Source organism: Passer domesticus, chromosome 4 (genome assembly GCF_036417665.1).
Source record: "Passer domesticus isolate bPasDom1 chromosome 4, bPasDom1.hap1, whole genome shotgun sequence".
NCBI classification, from domain to species: Eukaryota; Metazoa; Chordata; class Aves; order Passeriformes; family Passeridae; genus Passer; species Passer domesticus.
In genome coordinates this window covers 62,243,707-62,262,462 of record NC_087477.1, presented here as the reverse complement: position 1 = coordinate 62,262,462, position 18,756 = coordinate 62,243,707, and the positions used below count along the sequence as shown (strand labels likewise).

The 18,756-nt window shown below is 37.2% G+C and overlaps 1 long non-coding RNA gene across 1 annotated transcript in view; it reads right to left on the bottom strand.

Moving 5' to 3' along the window:
- The window catches only part of LOC135299411 (uncharacterized), a 30,725-nt gene extending 12,178 nt beyond the window's left edge, over positions 1-18,547 (bottom strand). Inside the window, exons 1-2 of the long non-coding RNA XR_010361392.1 lie at positions 18,448-18,547; positions 5,615-5,680 (exon numbers count right to left, since the gene is read on the bottom strand). This is a non-coding gene — a long non-coding RNA (uncharacterized LOC135299411). The remainder of the gene's footprint in view (positions 1-5,614; positions 5,681-18,447) is intronic.
- Between the last annotated feature and the right edge of the window lie 209 nt (positions 18,548-18,756).

Sequence of the window (18,756 nt, the reverse complement as noted above, 5' to 3'; positions counted from 1 at the left end):
AAGGGGAAGCAGGCACTGATCTTTTCCCCCTGGTGACTAGTGACAGGACCCAAAGGAGCAGCATGAATCTGCATCAGGGAAGCTTTAGGCTGGATATCAGGAAAACGTTTCTCACACAAATGTTGATTGGAGACTGTAACAGGCTCCCCAGGGAAGCAGCCACAGCACTAAACCTGCCAAAGTACAAGGAGCATTTGGACAATGCTCTTGAGCACACGATCTGTTTCTTAAGGCTATCCTGTGCAGGGCCAGGAGTTGGACTTGATGATTCTTGCTGGTCCTTTCCAACCCAGGATATTCTTAAGATTCTGTGAATATGTACAGAAAAATAACATCTACAACATCTAAAAGGTGCAAATCCAGTGGTTTTCAGAGAAGGGTTCTGCATTTTTGATGATTTTTCCCTACTCATTCTAGGCAACATCTGCTTAGCACTATTGGGAAACATTCACAAATGTTATCTTGTCAAAGCAGCTATTGCATCTTCTTAAACAACAGCTGTAATAAATCTGTTTATATACCCACTGAGAGTTCCCAGCAGGATCTCTGAGGAGCATTTACTCCAGACGTTGTTTCATATCAGTTCTGGTTTGATCAGTTTCTTCATATATTTACCTATTTAAGATTTGGATACTTCCAAGGAGGAAAGTTCTGTGTGGAGCCTCTCCAAGAAACATGTTCCTACATTTGATCATTAAATGGTAAAGCGTATATTTGATATTTAATTGAATTTTCTGTTGTTGTACCTTGTGCCTTCATTCCTATTTAGAGTGCACAAGAAGAGTCCAGCTTTACCTTCTCTGTAGCTTTCCATCAGGGAGCTGATAACAGCAGTAAGGTCCCTGTTTAGCATTCTTATGACTGAACAAACCCATCTCTCCTGCACATTATACACTCCATTCATTTTAGTGCCATCTGTTAGATTTGCTCCACTACATTAACATCTTCCTCACACCGGGAATCCAAAACTGTAGTTTAGATGGAGATTCACAACTCATGAGTCAGGGGATGAAGCACTTTTTACACTGCTAGTTACCCTACACTCACATGACACTATCTAGGCACATTTGCCTAAGTGGCACTGACTGTGTCCACCTGCTTCATATATTCTTAAACACACTCCCCTCTCTGCACTTTAGAAGGAAGCCCAACAGGATGTAAAGTTAGAGCTGTAACCTTAAATTCCATTGTCTGGGGATGGAAGGACTATTTGATTTGCTTTGTTTATTGTTGGTGGAGTACATGATTTGTGTCTTTTAATTCTGTAATTGCTCCAGAGCAATGAGGCTGTTTAGACTCATGCCACAATCTGGACTACATTCCAGTTCTAAATATCTAAATTACCAACTCCATTTTTCTTTATTTCTTTTATTACATAATATTTTCTACTATTGGCAAAGAGCTGCAGAATACACACAATAGCCACAATGGCAAACACCCTGTGAATTATAAGTCATATGGATTGCCAAAGGATGAAATTGTGAGTTTGCTTTTCTTGGCAAAAACCTAGCTGAAGAAAAACTAATGTCACTATTTTGATAATAAAAACTGTGGAAGAATAATAATTTATCACAAAAGACATTGTTTAGGAGTCAGAAGACGATTTTGTGGAAAATCCACACAGTAGAAGACAAGGATGAGATTGGGCATGTTCAATTCCATATATGGTCCAGTATAAGATGGAGCAAACTGAGACACAAATATAAAGTATGCGTCATAGATATAACTTAACCTTTATCTTTGCTTAAATTAAAGTTGAAGGATTCTTTGAATGGATTGGTGGTTTAATTTCAAAATTTTGGTTGGTTCATCACAGACTTTCTTTCACAGACTCTCCTGAAATCTATTAGATTCCAGAGAAGAGAGTCATGTGAAAGAGGTTCAATACAGACCTCCTGGAAAGCCACTCCAGGTGGATTATAAATTGTTTGCCTCTTGCCTCAGTGCATCCACCCCACTCAATTTATTTTATAAAGTCTCGGTAAAACACCATATGACTTAATCAGAAAAACAGCTATCACTAGAAATACAAAAATTTCTGTAATACAGATTGTATAATAGTGGTTGAACTCAAAAGATCTGGAGCACTGTTCCACACTTCTGGAGTATCCTCCTTCAATAAATGTATTCATAAAAGAAAGCAGCAGTATGATGGGTCAGTAACTAGACTAGGATACACTGGAATATATAAATAACTCTCACATAGTATCCACTCACATTATTGTAAAGTAGAAATAAACTAGGCCCTCAGGTAGCTCTTACCCTACAGAAATAAAAGCTAATGAGGGAAGAGCCATTTTGTCCCATGTCTAACACAGCCCATGGTGAAGTACCAGATAAAATCACAGCACTACACCTGTGAGGGTCAGGAAAAAGTGCTGGAGGTGAGAAGCATGATCCTGAACTTTATCCCTGTTCCTCCCCCTCAATCAGTTACTGCCATTAAAAAAAAAAATGTAATTCCTGAACTACTCTTACATCCAACAGGCACAAAGAGCTGCTGTTCTGGACCAGTCCCATGTCCCACAGTTCGAGTGAGCACAGGCTTGTCACTCCACTGCACCCCAGCACCCCACACCTGCACAGCTGGGCCTTCCACCAGCTCTGGCTCCAGCAGATCTCTGCACCATGTAACTGATGTGCTGGGGACCACTTTCCTGTAAAAGATGGATGATGATGATGGAAATCCCCTTGATTCTGTCCAAAATTTACTGGTTTAGGACTGGGCCTTCCCTGCCCTCCAGAGTGAGAGGGTTCAGTCCCACCTCTCCACTGCCCAGTGTTCCAGAGACCATCTGCAGGGCTGTTCATGGGAGGCTGATGCTTTTCTCCAGCCAGGGCCGTCACTCTGTCCTTGCATCTCATGTAACCTTAAATGGAGATCAGCTGCAGGGAGGAGGAAAGATAGGGATCCCTGCCTCCTGTCACTGGCTCCAGGTCTGTCTCCATAACATGGAGACATGGCCTGTGCTAGCCAGTGCAAAATGCAGCTCTAGCCTTTAGAAAGATGCCAGGAATGAAGGAGTAGAAGTACCCTCTGGCCAAAGAATGCTACAGCCACTACTGTATTGCATGTAAAAAGGCACTTTCCTCACTCAAAAAAGATATCCACTCTGCTTCAGGAGAAAAAATGATGAGGAGAGACAGTGTTTCTGTCTCTACAAGAGTTTCTGACCCCACTTTCTAGTCTTGGTAGAGCACTGGTGACACCAGCCCAGTGACTGTGTAGAGGCTAACTGGGTGTGACTGCGCAGATCTGTCTCAGCTTGGTGGTAATTTTGGACTCCTTTCCCTTTGTTGTATCACCTCTTACTGAAATTGTATTGGACCAGTTGCTGCACACTTCTACTTTGCCATCCCAGAGGATCAGAGATTCTACACCAAATTTGCAAGAACCAACTTGTCTCTCTATTCTATACTTCTATAGTGAGATAAATGTTTGGTTACCTAGGGACAATAATCATTAATGTTTCAGCAAAATTTGGAAAGAAGTCCTCAGCTTTTCCTTTTTTCCTTGTTTTTGTGTTTGGGTTATTTTAGATTCCTGACTGATTCTTCTATATTGTTGATCAATATATCAAAAGATATTTAGAAATCTATGCAAATAAATCATGCTATCAAAATGTTCAGATAATGTCTTAAGATAAAAACACTAATAGATATGGCTTTATCTTTTCCAGCATTGCCATGTGAGATTGGTTTCATTTCTGGCATATGACAAAGAGCCCAGAAATATTTAACAGAATCTTAAGAATTAAGCAACACAGACTCAGAAGCTTTTGTCATAGTACAAATGATTGTAAGGTACTTCAGCTATTCAGAAAAATTAGTACAAGAATATAAATTCTTTTCTTCCTATTTTGACCCATCCCCAAGGCAGAATATTTGTTCTTTTATTTATTTTGTTTGGAGAGAATCTATGCAGGAAGAATAATAAATTGGAAGCTAGCAATATCTGATAGCTAGTATGCAATCAGACAAAGCATAAACTAATCTGGGGAGTCTGAACACTCTACAAGTCAGGTGATGGGCAATTTTTGTGCTGCCAATAGAATAAATATTTTTATTATGTGTAATTTGTGTCTATGTCTTTCTGCAAAACCCATGGGTTTACAGTAGCAAGTACGTCTATTTTGGCAGTCTCTTTACTTTTATTAAATCTTGTTACTAGAGATTGCTATTTTTGCTTGCTATTATTGTCAAAAATTGTGTTACTATTTTCTCTGAAGTTCTTATGAATCATTACACTTACAGATAGCACAGTCATAGTGTTCTAGCTCTGAAAATCTCTAAATATTTTGTATATCTTTCTCAAACTGTTGAAGTATTCGCTTGCATTATTAAAAAATGCTTACAAGAAAAATGTTTTGCTACACAATAATCAGCATGTATGCCAGCTATCAGGTATGACCTTTCAGTGCCCACTTCATTGAACCCAGTATATCTGTCCTGGCTGTGAGATTCAAAACAGTGACAATATCTGCTAAGGATCCAAAGAGCAAATATTTGTTTTCAGTCTAAGAAATTGAAAATAGAAATATGCTACAGGTATGGCAACCTGACTAAAAGCCTCTTCTTTCAGAGAAGAAAAAAACCAAAATTTGGTAATGATACACCAGAACACCAAATGAGGCCCAGTTTTTGAAAATGAATAAATATATTTAGGTATAAGGATGCACTTGCAGTGATCTCATTCTACAAATTAATTTAGACACAGTATAAATGTTGCTTTTACTCCAAACTTGAGAGCTTTTAAGGTTTTAAGGACAGAATTCTTCACATTGACAGATATTGTTTCTTGGTTTATCTCAGAAACACTTACCTTGAAAATTCTCCAGCATTTTAATTAATAAATAAAAATCAATTTTAAAGTATTTATGTTTTCCTCCACAATTTCTACACCATCACATAAACATGACATTGAATAACCCTATCCCCTTCAAGAAAGAACACATTATTGGGTTAAGCTTAAGGGAAAAAAAAACCTTAAAAACATACTAAAGTTTTATTTGTTTCATAAGGTTAAGTTCCAGATGGCAGAAAAAAAATAGCTTTAGCAGTAGGAAAAATACACTGAGCAGTTATCTCTTGCTAGCCAGAATTCAACATCACCTGGAATATCTGAAAATACTTTGGATTTGCAAGAATATGTACACCAAATAAATTACAGCACTCCCTGCTCTCTGTAATCCTTCCTCACCAGATACACACACAATTTGAGGCATAATAGCCATTTCCTAATTATTCTGTAACTCTGTTTCTATTTATAGCACTCTGAGAGGCTCTGCTCTTTCCATGAGAAACATATTTGAGCACATATCACCACATTTACTTAGAGGCACTGCTGCCAAGATCCAGGCATGTAAAGCTCTTCCCTGTACAGTCAAGAAAATTTTTAGGACTTATATTTTACCCTGCCTGAGGCTATCAAGAAAGGATATATACAACAGTAGCCAAAGATAGGAAATTGAGAAAGGTGATAATGGCTGAAAGAGCGATTGCTGCATCCAAAAAGTCTATGGATGATATTATAAATCTTAGAGTTTTAGACTGAAAAAGAAATTTAGACAGCTAAACATTTTCTGAGAAGATGATAATCCAGTCTTAAAAGTACCTCCCACAAAAGGCAGTCCAAGGCACAGAGAGATGATTCCTTTGGCAGATCAGGACACACCCTACCCTTGAGAGAAACAGAGGGACTCAGGTGAATAGATTAGGCATTTTTTTCTGTGGGATGTAACACCTCTGAGTGAAATAAATACTGGGTTTCTGTTGGGTGTTTTTAATATGCTCTTTTGAATTAGCCCCTTGTCCCAGAATCCTAGAGGAAACGTCCTGCCTTATATCTAATGCAATTTCCAGGGCCCAGCAAAGGAGCAAGTCAGGGATCTCCAAACATCCAAATGCAGGATCACACAGGATTTGGGTGTAACCCTGCAGTTTGCAGTTGGGGTGAAAGGCTGCTTATTGCTATGGAATTTTTTGCAGCCCAAGTAAAGGTCGTCACTCTGCACTACACAAGGAGGAATCTTAAAGATATAGCACTGAGAAGGAGGGGCTGATTCAGGCAATGTCAGGGTTCATCATTACCAGAACAAGTAGCAGAAACAGAAAAATCAGCAAGAGAATTTGCAACAGATTTGTATTCCAGGAACACAAGTTATTATTTGTGAAGAAGAAACTCAAAGAGAAAAAGGATGGATATTAGCAAACGGGGTGGAGATGAGAGGAGGAGAGTGATGGAGAAAAAAAAAAAAGGCACAAAAATAGAAAGCCTAAGGAAATGGAGAAGCAGACTGAAATAATACATAGCTATATTTTTACACACATTGAGTGTATGCATAAAGTGACAAGCAAAAATCCTACTGGAAATGAAAGTTTGCACATAAGATCACTCACGAAAGATTTTCAAATGGATTTCAAAGATTGAGACAGCATGACAAACCCGTGGAGGGTTTTTAAGGTGGCCTAAGAGGGCAGAGCTGAATCTCTTCCCCATATTAATATTTATTGTTGTAAGAAAAATTAAAAAGAAATGCAGAAATTGAGAGTGAAATAAGGAAAACATGAAGGAATGAGAAGGAATCCAAATAAGATGGGAAAGAGATTTCAAACATAGAAATAGACTAAAATAGGAAAAGAAATATAAGCCCAAATACAGTAATGTGCTAACCTAATATGTTAGCAATAATGTGGAAAAATAAGAGGAAAAATTCTGAAATTAACATAGTGTATGCATATACTTGTATATATACATATATATACATATACACATATATATATATAAAAATACATATATATTATTATATTTCTAAAATCACTTCAAAAAGAAATTACTCATTTGGAATATTTAAAAAATAAAATCATAAAAGTAAAAACACTTGTAAGTATAGGTCATATTTAGGTATTACTTAGGATACTTCGGCAAGACTTCAGAAAGACTTACATTTACTGTATAACAGAGAAACCATAGCATTCCAAGCACTCTGATCAAAACTCATTTCCTTAACAGAAAGCAAAGTAAGAAATACTTGGATTTGGGAGTGCTAGTGCTTTCTATAATGTGCAGAAAGATAAAAAATTTAAAAAGTTGTAGTAATTCACAAAAATGGGCCTGGATTCAGCAGTATCACTTAAAGACCTTCTGTTTCCAGATGCTATCATTTCCCCAGATACTGTAGCAAGCTTAGATTATCTTGCTAATTATGTAAAACTTTCCTTCATTTTCTCTCATATTTCAAGTTATAATGCAGAAGGACATATTGAATTGTCCCTATGAGTCACCCAAGGGCCCTTTGACTCCTTTGTTTATTAATATCACTTTTTCATCTCATGAAGCATACAGAAAAGGCAATGCAGGCTACAGAAATATTTTACTTCTCTCTGTTTTTAAGACTTATTAGACTTCACATTTTTTCAGAGCTGTATACATATTTTGGGGGAGTCACAAATCAACAACTCTTTCTAAAGAAATGTCCAACTGAAAATAACTTTTACCCTTTCATTTTGAACCTAATTTCTTTTATTTTCCTCATTTTCAGCACTTCCCAATGGTCAAAATCAAGCTGGACTGAGCATGTTTCTGGCAGTCTTCTGGCTTTTGGAGACTGTTTTCTGACAGATGGGAGAAACTTTTGACCTTTTAGCTTTAGAATGCTTCATGATGAATGATTCAAACATTCTTTTCTAACTTTTCTTATACAAATACATCAAAGTTCCTATTTGATGCTGAGAGTTTTATCTACAATGAAAATAAATCATTTTTACCTATTTATTGCTGTTTCAACTTCACTACACAATTCTTTATAGGGGAAAAAAGAAAAGATCTGCTATGACCCAGTTGCCAGTAACTACCTATCCACAGTACAACTGTACAAAAGCTCTAGCTGTTTCTGACAAAAAGTTTCTAAAAATTTTTACTGAAAGGAATATTAAAAAAAAAAGGAACACTTTAGGAAGCTGATCCTGCTCTGCTTTACACCACGGGCAGAACTACCATATTATATGATGCTGGAATATGAGCATACATGAGTACCTCAGACCTACAGTTCAAGCTAAACTGAGTCTATTTTATGAATTTGTAGACTCATTTAGGTTTTATTTAACCCAGATAGCAGTTTCTTGACAAGGTAGCAAGGCTGCTGCAATGATTCTTCTGTGGTATTCTCTGTAGGGTCATAGTCAGACTTGGGATAAACCCCTGGGCTTCCTATAGAACAGTTAGGACTTCTTGTGGGCTGGACTTTGCACAGTTTTGTTCAAAGAAGCAACGAACTCTAGACAGCACAAACAGACAGAAGATAGGAAGGCTGAATTTACTGTCCTTATTTTTGCACTCTATCTCAAATGAAATCATTATATTGGCCAAAATACAGGGTTTTTTCCCCCTTTAATCCATAGTTGTGTTCCTTTAAACTAGTTGAGAAGAGAATAACTTGTCAAGATCTTTAATTTATAGGCAGTCTTCTCATATAATGCTTCATCCTGCAGTTCATCAGGGATCCTCCATTTGCAGAAACATCATCCTGTGGCCTGTGCACCAGCTAAATACTGAAACAGTGTTCCTGTTACTCCTCCATGGGCTACTGGGAATCAGTTTGATTCTTCATGAAAACTTGGACAAACAAGAACTGTCCTGAATCATCTTTCATTAACAAAAGCCCCTAGGAACTATTAAAGTGGTAGAGAAGCAGTGGACTGCAAAATCATCAGGAACGTAGGGTTCCTGAACGTAGGTTGTCTCGCCTTTTGTTGCTTTAGTGTAGCACATGGAAGGAGATATGGGATAAAGGGGATGCTAGCATACAGCATGTCTTTAGAATCTTTCACCTTCTGTAATATTTTACCTAGTTTTTTTAATTAAGATCTACACATAGTCTATGACAGGAAAAATGTTGGTTTTCAAACAGAATAGAGAACTGACATGAAGAAACAGGAAGCTACGGCCCAAAATTATTGTCATTGTATTAATTGTTAAAATCACTTCTGTATTATCTTCAGTTTATAAGTCAGACTATTTAATACATTTTACTTTTCTGACAGTTGGAGCTAAACCAACTCCTGCAGAATGGTGAATGACATTTATAAGGCAGGAGCAGAACATGTTGCACATTATACCCCATAGAAAAAGTTTATGTTGGGAGACAGCTCAGGGGAGTCAAGCAGTTCAACTTCCTACTTAAAGTAGGGCTAACTTCAAGGCAAAAATCAGGCCTTGTCTACACGTCCTTTACACCTACACACAGTTGGTAGATACTTTCTCATTCAGTCCTGAAACTCTCTTGTCTGAGAAACCTATTTCACTGCTTAAGTTATTCACATTTTAAAATCTAGTCTCATTAAATGACAGAGCGGTGTTTTCTCTGCACATTACTCATATTTTTAAAATAGCAGAGAAGATGAAAGATAACAGAGCAAATGATGGAAAAAATAAATTGACACACAGAATTTTAGAATCATTTAGGCAGGAAAAACATCTTCAAGACCACCAGGTCCAACCATAAACCTAACACTGCCAAGTCCACCACTAAGTAGTACCTTTAAGCTCCTAAGGACCACATCTACACATCTTTTAAATACTTTCAAGTTTGGTGACTCAACCACTTCCCTGGGAACTTTGTTCCAGTGCTTGCCAAGCCTTTCAGGGAAGAAATTTTTCATAATGTCCAATTTAAACCTCCCCGGGTGCAACTTGAAGCCTATTCCTATTGCTGATTACCTGGGAGAAGTGACCAACTCCCACCTCACCACAATCTCCTTTCAGACAGTTATGGAGAACAAGATCTCTCCTGAGACTCCTTTTCTCCAGGCTAAATACCCCCAGCTCTCCCTCATAGGATTTGTCCTCCAGATCCTTCACCTGCTCTTCTCTGGATACGCTCCAGCCACTCAATGTCTTTCCTGTAAAAAGGGGCACAAAGCTAGTACTGCTAATGATCAAAATGCTCCATACCTTGGGACTAGTGTGCAAGGACAAAGCTGTTGCGCCAACACGCTCTCATGTTTGCCTGATACTAGAGCATATGCACCATGCAAATGCCAGCAGAACTGGGTGTCAGCCACTTCTTAGGGAGAAATCACCAGAGACTTAACTTGAAATTGCCTCAGGAAAAAAAAAGTCTAAGAATTTTAGAGATGTTATCAGCAGGAACTTTCAGTATGAATGATCAGCTTTTTCTCAGCTTTTTGGTGGTGCAGAAGAATGCCTTTCTTATTCACATTCTTTCATCTTACAGATAGAAGGTTCAATAAAGAGCAGTGAAAGGAAACCTGCTTTCTCTGTTCAGTGTCTTTGTTCCGCTTCAGACATGAGAAAGACAGATAGGTCCAGTGTCTTGTGCTACATTCCCCTTTGTATTCTGGTTTTTTCCTACTATTCTTTAACATGTACAGCCTTTTGACTGTCTCATGGTTGTTTATTAAACAAAGTACCTGCAAGGTCTCATCTTTAGAAATCATGAATGATTTTCTGGCAAAGAGTGAGCAATGTTTTAAAAACCTTTGCAGATATTAAAATATATTTTAAAATTAGGACTCAACTGTAAATTATCTGGCAATCCTGAGTAGTCACATAAGAAAATGCACAAAGAAAATTTCACATCAAGAGGGAGAAATATCTCTAACTAAAAAGAAAAAACTAACCAAAAAAAAAAAAGTCCATGACCTGAAAGATCTCCGCCTCTCATAATCTTTATATTGGAAACTGCACTGAAGCTTCAGCTGTATAAAGGTTATTGACATATCTTCCACTGGTAATATTGAAAAGGAGTTAAACTTCTGAGTCCTAGGTTCAACTGACATTTTATGCTTTTGACGCTTTTAGTCCATTTAAAGTTTATTATATGACATGAGACACAAGGCAGTCCACAAAACATGCCTCAAATTTAATTTTCATTGTTTTCTGTCATTTAGAAGTTGAAACAGTTAAATGCTTGCAGCTCATATTTAGAACTAAAGCTCGCATTCTGTAAAATGTATAATTAGATTGCTGCCCTTATTACCTCTGCATTTATTGGTTGATACTTTTCCACAGAATAGGTAACACCTTTTTTTTTTTTTCCTGTTACTTTTCTGCTGTATTAAATCTGTTGTGGTAGCTTTTTATCAGTTTATTTCTTATGGTGCAGTACTTATGTTTCACTTGACATATGAAATTCAGGAAAATAATCAAGCAAACAATAAATAAGTTGGATCTTTTTAAGGTCCTGACTTTTAGCTGGTTTAAATGTATAGCTTTCTGTAGCAGTTCATATAAGCATAATTTTTCAAATTATTTACTAGGTTTCATAAATATTTCCTTGAACACCAAAAATATTTTATCAAAAATAACCCAAAAATAAAGACTAAAATTCCAGGCTCCTAACAGAATTAAATGTGTCAAGTCTCATCAGACTCCAGCAGAAGTGCTCAGAGCACAATTCCAACAATCAGAGCAGGATATTTCTTACAGATGATGGGCCATGCTGCACTTTTCAGTCAGTTTTCTGGCTTCCTTGCAAGTACATGTTTTTCTTCCACTAAATCCCTGGTTAAACCTCTGTGAAGGTCACCTTTAAAATTAGGATATTGGAAAGCTGAAAGGGGATCTTCCACACAGGACTGCAGAATCTCTAAATATATTTTTAAGTGAATGGGTTCTGACTAGATTTTTTTTCTACATTTCTTTAACGAAAGCATACAAGTTAGAATAAGCAATTTAGAATCTATGATCCTAATTGCCAACGGAACTTAAGCTGTTATCCAATGACTGAAAATCTGAAAATAAAAACTAATAATCAGATGTAAGGCATTTAAACTCTAACAATCACATCAAACTGGGAGGCTGCAGATATATCTAATTTCTCAAATAAAGTTGTGAGAATAGAGAGGGAAACAGATTCTCACATTATTCATAAATGTTAGAGTTCACTCTGATTTACAGAAGCAATTTTCTCCTGAGCACCAGTAATTTTTGAGAAAATTCTATTAAGTAATTATTCAAAGATATTTTAGGAAAATAAAATATACAGAAGTAACTTAAGTTTTTGAGTGGTTTTTTTTTGAGTTTTTTATGAAGTTAGAACATTTTTAAGGAAGCATGATCTAACAGTTCTAAATGCCATGTAAAATAAGTCAATATTGCTCTTCTACTAATTTCCACAGAAGAAAATGAGATGCAGTGACTTTTCAATATACATATAAATAAAGGGAAAGGATGGCAATTATCATTAAATATTCCCATACTAGGCAATCCCAGGATTTTACCACAATCAGCAAAGATGGATCTATATGCTTGAGTCTTCAACAGAGTACTTGTAGGTCTTTCACTGGTGTGAAAATATAAGTGCAAATTAAAACTAAAGCACTTTACAATTCTGTGAGCAAGAAAAGTTTTTTAAACTACAAATAGTACTTTCTAGAATTGTGGCTTCAATGAGTCATTCTCTGTGTGTGCAGATAAAAATATTCTTCATTGAAAGCCAGGACAAGGAAAAGGCTGATTAATAACACAAGCTTCCAGAACTCTTCAGCATGCAAGTTACACAAGACACTACTATTTCCTCTCTGCTTATCTGAGTATAAAGTCAGATTGTAAATCCTAGGTACAAGATGGTTTTACACTCTTCACAACAGTCAGTGAATGCTTCTGCCAATATATAATCAGTGTAGCTGGGCTAAAAATAAGTAAACATAACAAAATAAGGTTAAATTCAGGCAACAAAGTCTATGAATTTTCACTCCTGTGATTCAAAAGTCAATCAAATGAGTTTACTAGCCTTTATTTACACACACTGTTTATTTCATCGATCTTATTTTTAATTCACCATCGCCAGGTGCTAGAGTACCAATGTAAACAAAGCAAAGAAAAAGCTTTTTACAGGGGCAGCAGGGTTGTAAGCAGATTGTCCACTACACAGAGCCTCTTTGTCAATTTCCATAGCATGAAAATGTGCAATGCTACATGCTTGAAAGAGGTCAAAGAATGATGAAATTGGCAAAAATAGCTATGCATCTCCTACGGTTTCCCTGTTAAAACAGGCACTACAACTGTAATTGTGGCAGGTCTATTAACTAAGTATTTGAGGTTCCTTGGTACATAATTTTAAATAAACAGAAAACACCAATAATGGATGACCTATCATATTTGCAACACTTACATTGGCACCTTTACAAAGCTAAGTGAGCTCTGTGTATTATCACTTTAGAAGGTTGGACACAACGATCTTGAAGGTCTTTTCCAACCTTAATGATTCTATGAAGTCTGTGATTCAGCAAGTCACACATGGCAACTGTGACAATGCCTATCACTCAGTCACTATGACAACCTGCTTACTGAGCTAATATAATATTTATTGGGCAGTACACAAGATGCAGGTTGTTAGATAACTCTAAGACTGCCCAACTCAACAGTTTAGTCTCACAAAAACAGGCATCTTCCAGAGGTGAAGGTGTATTATGTTCAGAAATCTTATTTATATGTGGCATAAGTGACCATAACATCTCTTGATATCCCTTGCATTCCTATTTCTGTAAAATTTGCAGAACTGTACTATCACATTTACTGTAAACCAATTTCTCAGACAGAAGCTCTACCTGCCTCTTGCCAGAGGCAGGGAAAATATGCAGAAAACCTCAAACCAAAACTGACTGCAACTTTATTATTTCCCCACCACACAGGTCTAACAGCTTCCCATAAGTCTCTTAAGAGAACATCCTTTTCATATAATTTTTATAAATATCTTTTTCTTTTCCTTTCTATCACTTCTAAACAATCAAAACCATTTCATATAAACTTATTTCCATCTATATTAAAAGAAAACAGAATGTGTCTAGGAGCCAGCACCTAAACTGATCAGATGAGACTATTCCTTCACAAAACAGCGTGGTGAATACTCTCTTCCCCTTTTGTTCTACCAGGAAGCTACACAGATGCCACGTACAAAATGAAGCAATGCATTTCCAGCAGGACTGAGGGGATGACTACTTGTGCTGTTTGTCTGAGATACCCCATTACCTTCACTCACTACAGGTCAGAGAAGCTCTCATGACTGACAATGATCAAGAGCAGAACAGAAGAGGTAGGATTTCCAGTGCTGTCTTGGGGTACACACACACACACAGCTAATTCAAGATAAAGTTGAATATCTCTGAATGTAGCACATTGCTGGTGGTGCTGCTACCTGGTCTTCCAATTGTGCACTACAATGAGCAAATATGGGGGAATTACCTAGTTTGACCCATACAGCCAGAGATTGGCTTAATTTCTTTCTGTGTTTCTTTACAAAACACAGTAGGGGTGAAAAGTTCACAATTTCAATGTCTAGATTTATCCATTAGTTTCTTATGAAACATAAGGGGAAAATAAACCAACACCAAAAAGCCCATATAGAAACTGAGATCAATACAGCCATAAACAAGTCAACAAACAGTTCACAGAATGCACCACAACACAAGATTCAAAGCTCATTTCTGAATCAGTCTAATTATGTTAACTAAGATTTGTAACTTACAGCTAATGAGTTATAGCTAGTCATGGCTTGTTAAACCAGGTATCGGATCAGGGAATTCGGGCAGACTGTATGTGGACTTACACTGACTTTTATGTGGTTACTTCTAGCAGCTCTGCAACCTCCTGTATGGAGGCCTGGCAGAAAAAACCACAGATGCCACTACTCTTCCTGGGGTGTACTACCTCCATGTGCTCACAGAAAAAAAATATTTGTTACATGAAAGCTGAGGGCCTGATGCAATGTTATTATTTATATTTTTTTTTATATAAATATTATTTAGTATACAACTGGTGCCCTTGTCCTGTCATTACAGGACCTGGTAAATTCTTGCTCCATCTCTCTAGTAAACCCACTTTAATGACAGAATGTATGCAGTAAGATCTCTTCCTCAAGCTAAACAAAATCCAGCTCTCTTGGCCTTTGTCCATAGGAGAGGAGTTGCAGCACTATGATCAATTTTTTGGTCTTTCTCTGGATCCACTCAAACAGGTCCATGTCTTTCTTGTACTTGTGGGCCAAAAGCTGGACACAGATCTCCAGCTGGGGTCTCACATAAGTAGAGGGCCAAAAGCACCTCCCTCAACCTGCTGGTCACGTTTATCTTGATGTACCAGGATGCAGTTGGCTCTCTGGGTTGTTGGCACATATTGCCAGCTCATTTCCAGCTTTTCAACCACTGGTGTTCCCCAAGCCATTCTCCACAGGGCTGCTCTCAATCCATTCATCACTCAGTCTGCACTTCTGTGGGAGATTGATGCAGGTGCAGGACCTTGTGGTCAGCCTTATTGAACTTTGAGTTTTTCACAAACCCACTTCTCCATCCTGTAACATTCCCTGTGGGTGTCATCCCTTCCCTGCAGCATATCAACTGCCCTGCATAGCTTGGTGTTGGTTTGCGTATTCATGTTCTACAAAATGCATTTAGGTACACTAAACATTGGTTTTGTACCTGTATGCTTCCAAATTGATCTGGCTCTGTCTGCAGCAGATGCAAGCGGGTTATTTCATAAGCTTACAGGTATAGATGCAATTAAGGAGACCACAGACTAAGCCTGTGGATCAGGCCTCAGCAGCAGTTATGCATGCATTGCCAAACTTAATTTAATGTCCTGGGGGAATAAGAGAAGGCTGATTGTTCTCCTGCATGAACAGCACAGGTAGCTCATTAATGGAGCTGCACTGCCCTTTTTGTCATTCTGCTCACAGTGCCGTAGGCAATAGTGACAAGAATGAAACTTAAGAAAAACTAACAATTCACAGAACCTGTCAAAACCCATTACTGTGACTTGTGCAGGTCTGCATCCCATCACTATCAGCTATCAGAGCTCACAAAGGACGGTAAGTTGGCACGTATCTCAGCCTGGTGGGCATTCAAGTGCACCAAAATCTTTCTGATGCTGCAAAATGCAGCTGATTCTGACAGGAGAAAAAGAGAATTGGAAAACTAATGGTAAAGGAATTAATCTTAAAACAAAACCAAATGTAAAACTGTGAGGGGAACTGAATGGATATTTCATGAATCTTAATTCTTAGGATTCTCACACTGCTGTATTTATTACAGGTGCACTGTAGGAAATATCCACAGTGCTAGAAGCTGCTGTTAACATACTGCTCCAAGTCTATAATCATTATCCATCAAGTTATATAAGGTAATTTATTGTACACTAAGTGCTTAGTGTTGCTACTTTTACTTCTAGAAATAGCTTTGGCTCATTTGGGCAATATATTCTACTTTTGATTAAAATAACTGCTTAGGACTTGACTGATGTGAGAGTTTGAACAGATAGCAATTGCCAGCCGGGGTTGCTCATCAAAAGTTGGCATTTAGAAAAAAAAGTTAATTCACTGAATGAAAAGCTTTGTGCTCTGTGAAGAGCTGTGATGCATAACACTGTGAGTAGACATGACTGTCATTCTACACCATGAAGAACCAATGATGATGTGCAAAGACAAAAGAATTTTAATTACACCAAATTCACCTATTCGGTATCTGTTTCTTGTTTTATCATCCAGAATAGATGGAAAGAGCAAGTACTGTATACAGTGACAAAATTATCATAATAATTCATCCTCAGAACTCTGAATGGCAACATATTGTAAATTATGGCTGCTCAGAAGCAGGCCATTCTTTGACCCTAATTATTTCATTTTATTGTTCACTGATACACTTGGAAGACAATTACACCTTCTAATCTATTCGGTAATAAGTAGGAATAATTTCTCTTTTGCCCTATGAACTGCTTTTGTAGGAATATTAGTGACTACCAGTGGGAGAGGCCTTCTGCTCTCCTATAAATACCTCAGGTTATAGGGGAGCAGCTGAGGTAGAATAGTACAGCTTCATGTAATTTCATAATAATTATAGATCATAATTACAAGGCTGTTATTCCACCGTTCTATAATTTTCCACATAGCCTAATGAGATTGCAGATTACAGTATCACCTCTTTAGGAATGCCTACGGAGTAACTTTACTCATTCAGGCATTTTAATATGATCAGTTCAAAAACTTAAGTACATGTAAGCTTTTGCAGAACTGAGACTCAACAGCCTCATTCTACACTTAAAATGAACTTGGAAAACAATTTTTATCTGGAGCTTAGGGAGAAATATATTGCAATTATGTATAGTCTGTCCTTTTAAAAACTGAATAAAACAATTATAAACTGAAAGAGAAAAGGAAAGTAGAATTCTAAATATGCTTTGGCAAAAGATACTTCATTTTACTTCTATGTGTTCTGATCTGAGCATATTTGCAGTAAATTTCTATAATTTAAGTTACAATAAGACTATATTACAAGTATATACTACAAGAAAATTAAGGTAAAAATTTAATTTGCATTTCACCAGCATTTGCACAAAAAAAAAAATCTATCATATCAAAAAAGTAATCTCCATTATGGGATCAATTACTGGATTTTCATTTTTATCTTTTGGTTGAGACTAGGTGATCTTTCAACCCCAACCATTCTATGATTCTACAATTTTTACATGAACACCATTAACTTATCCAGTATTTCCTGTACAATGACCTCAACTACCTGTGTTAGCCCTACTAAGTGAAACTTGCCAACTTCATTAGTTAGGATAAGAACTTGAAAAAGGTTTAAATAAAATGAGAGTATTGATTTCTGATTTTCCCACTAAGTTCACTGAAAAGAGTTAAAGAAATGTTTAAAGAAATAAATGGTTGAGCAAGTCCTTAAATGTCAGGAAGATAACATATGCTTTCCTACATGAGGAATCTTAGCAAGAAGCAATTGCAAATTTCTGAAAAATACATACAAAGGAAGGTGGAGGGTCAGTGTCACGTGCTTTCCTTATAATAGCTGCAAATATAGCCAGTGAAAACAGGCATGTCTTCGCCTACCTTAAAGACAGCATTTGATTTGGGACCTATTGAAAAAAGAGACAGAAAAGAAACAAGAAAGAAACCACTGCCTGGCTTACTGCCATCCATGTCAATGACTTCTCAGAAACTATCAGTTGAAAGAAAAAGAATCCCATAACCAATCCATCACAAGAAAGGAATGCAAGAGAACAGAACATATTTTAAAAGATTTGCTCAGCCAGAGCCATGTTTTAATTAAAGCAAATAAGAGAGACCATAGCAACATACAGCACTCCATAGCTACCATGCATCTCAGAGGAATCACTCCATGTGCAAATCAGTATCTGTCTGCCCTTACAGAACATTGCAGGTGGTTTGACAAAGATGCTTTCTAGAATGAGCTCAGTAAAGCCACTGATATTTTAATTTGAGTTAAAGACAATTCAGGACTTCTGACCAAAATCTTTACAGTACTGAAGAAAAATAAAAAATACTTTTCATCTCTCCTTTCAATAAGGATAAGGTGCAAAATTTTCTTTAGCAGCTTTATCAACCCTCAAATTCTCCACCTAAATCTTGGAGCAGAACTAACCCCATCCTGAATACAGGTTTAATTTTCTATACTTACTTCTGGAAATGACACAATCAAGATACACTGTATTACTGAGCAAAATTTGTTACTACGTGAGTATAGCCCAGTGCATCCATGGATCTTGCTGACCAAGTACCTACGTGCCCTGTGGAGTCACAGTGGATTCAACACCATTCCAGATCAGCTGGATTCGTTGTCCAGTCATGCTACAGATGTCTAATTGTCTGTTGCAGACAAATGCACCATGCTAAGTCATATTAAAAGGTACAGATAGAAAGCAAAATCTCCCTGAAAAAGTAGGAAAACTTCTTTCTGAATTGGCTTCTACCATGATCCTTGTGGGTT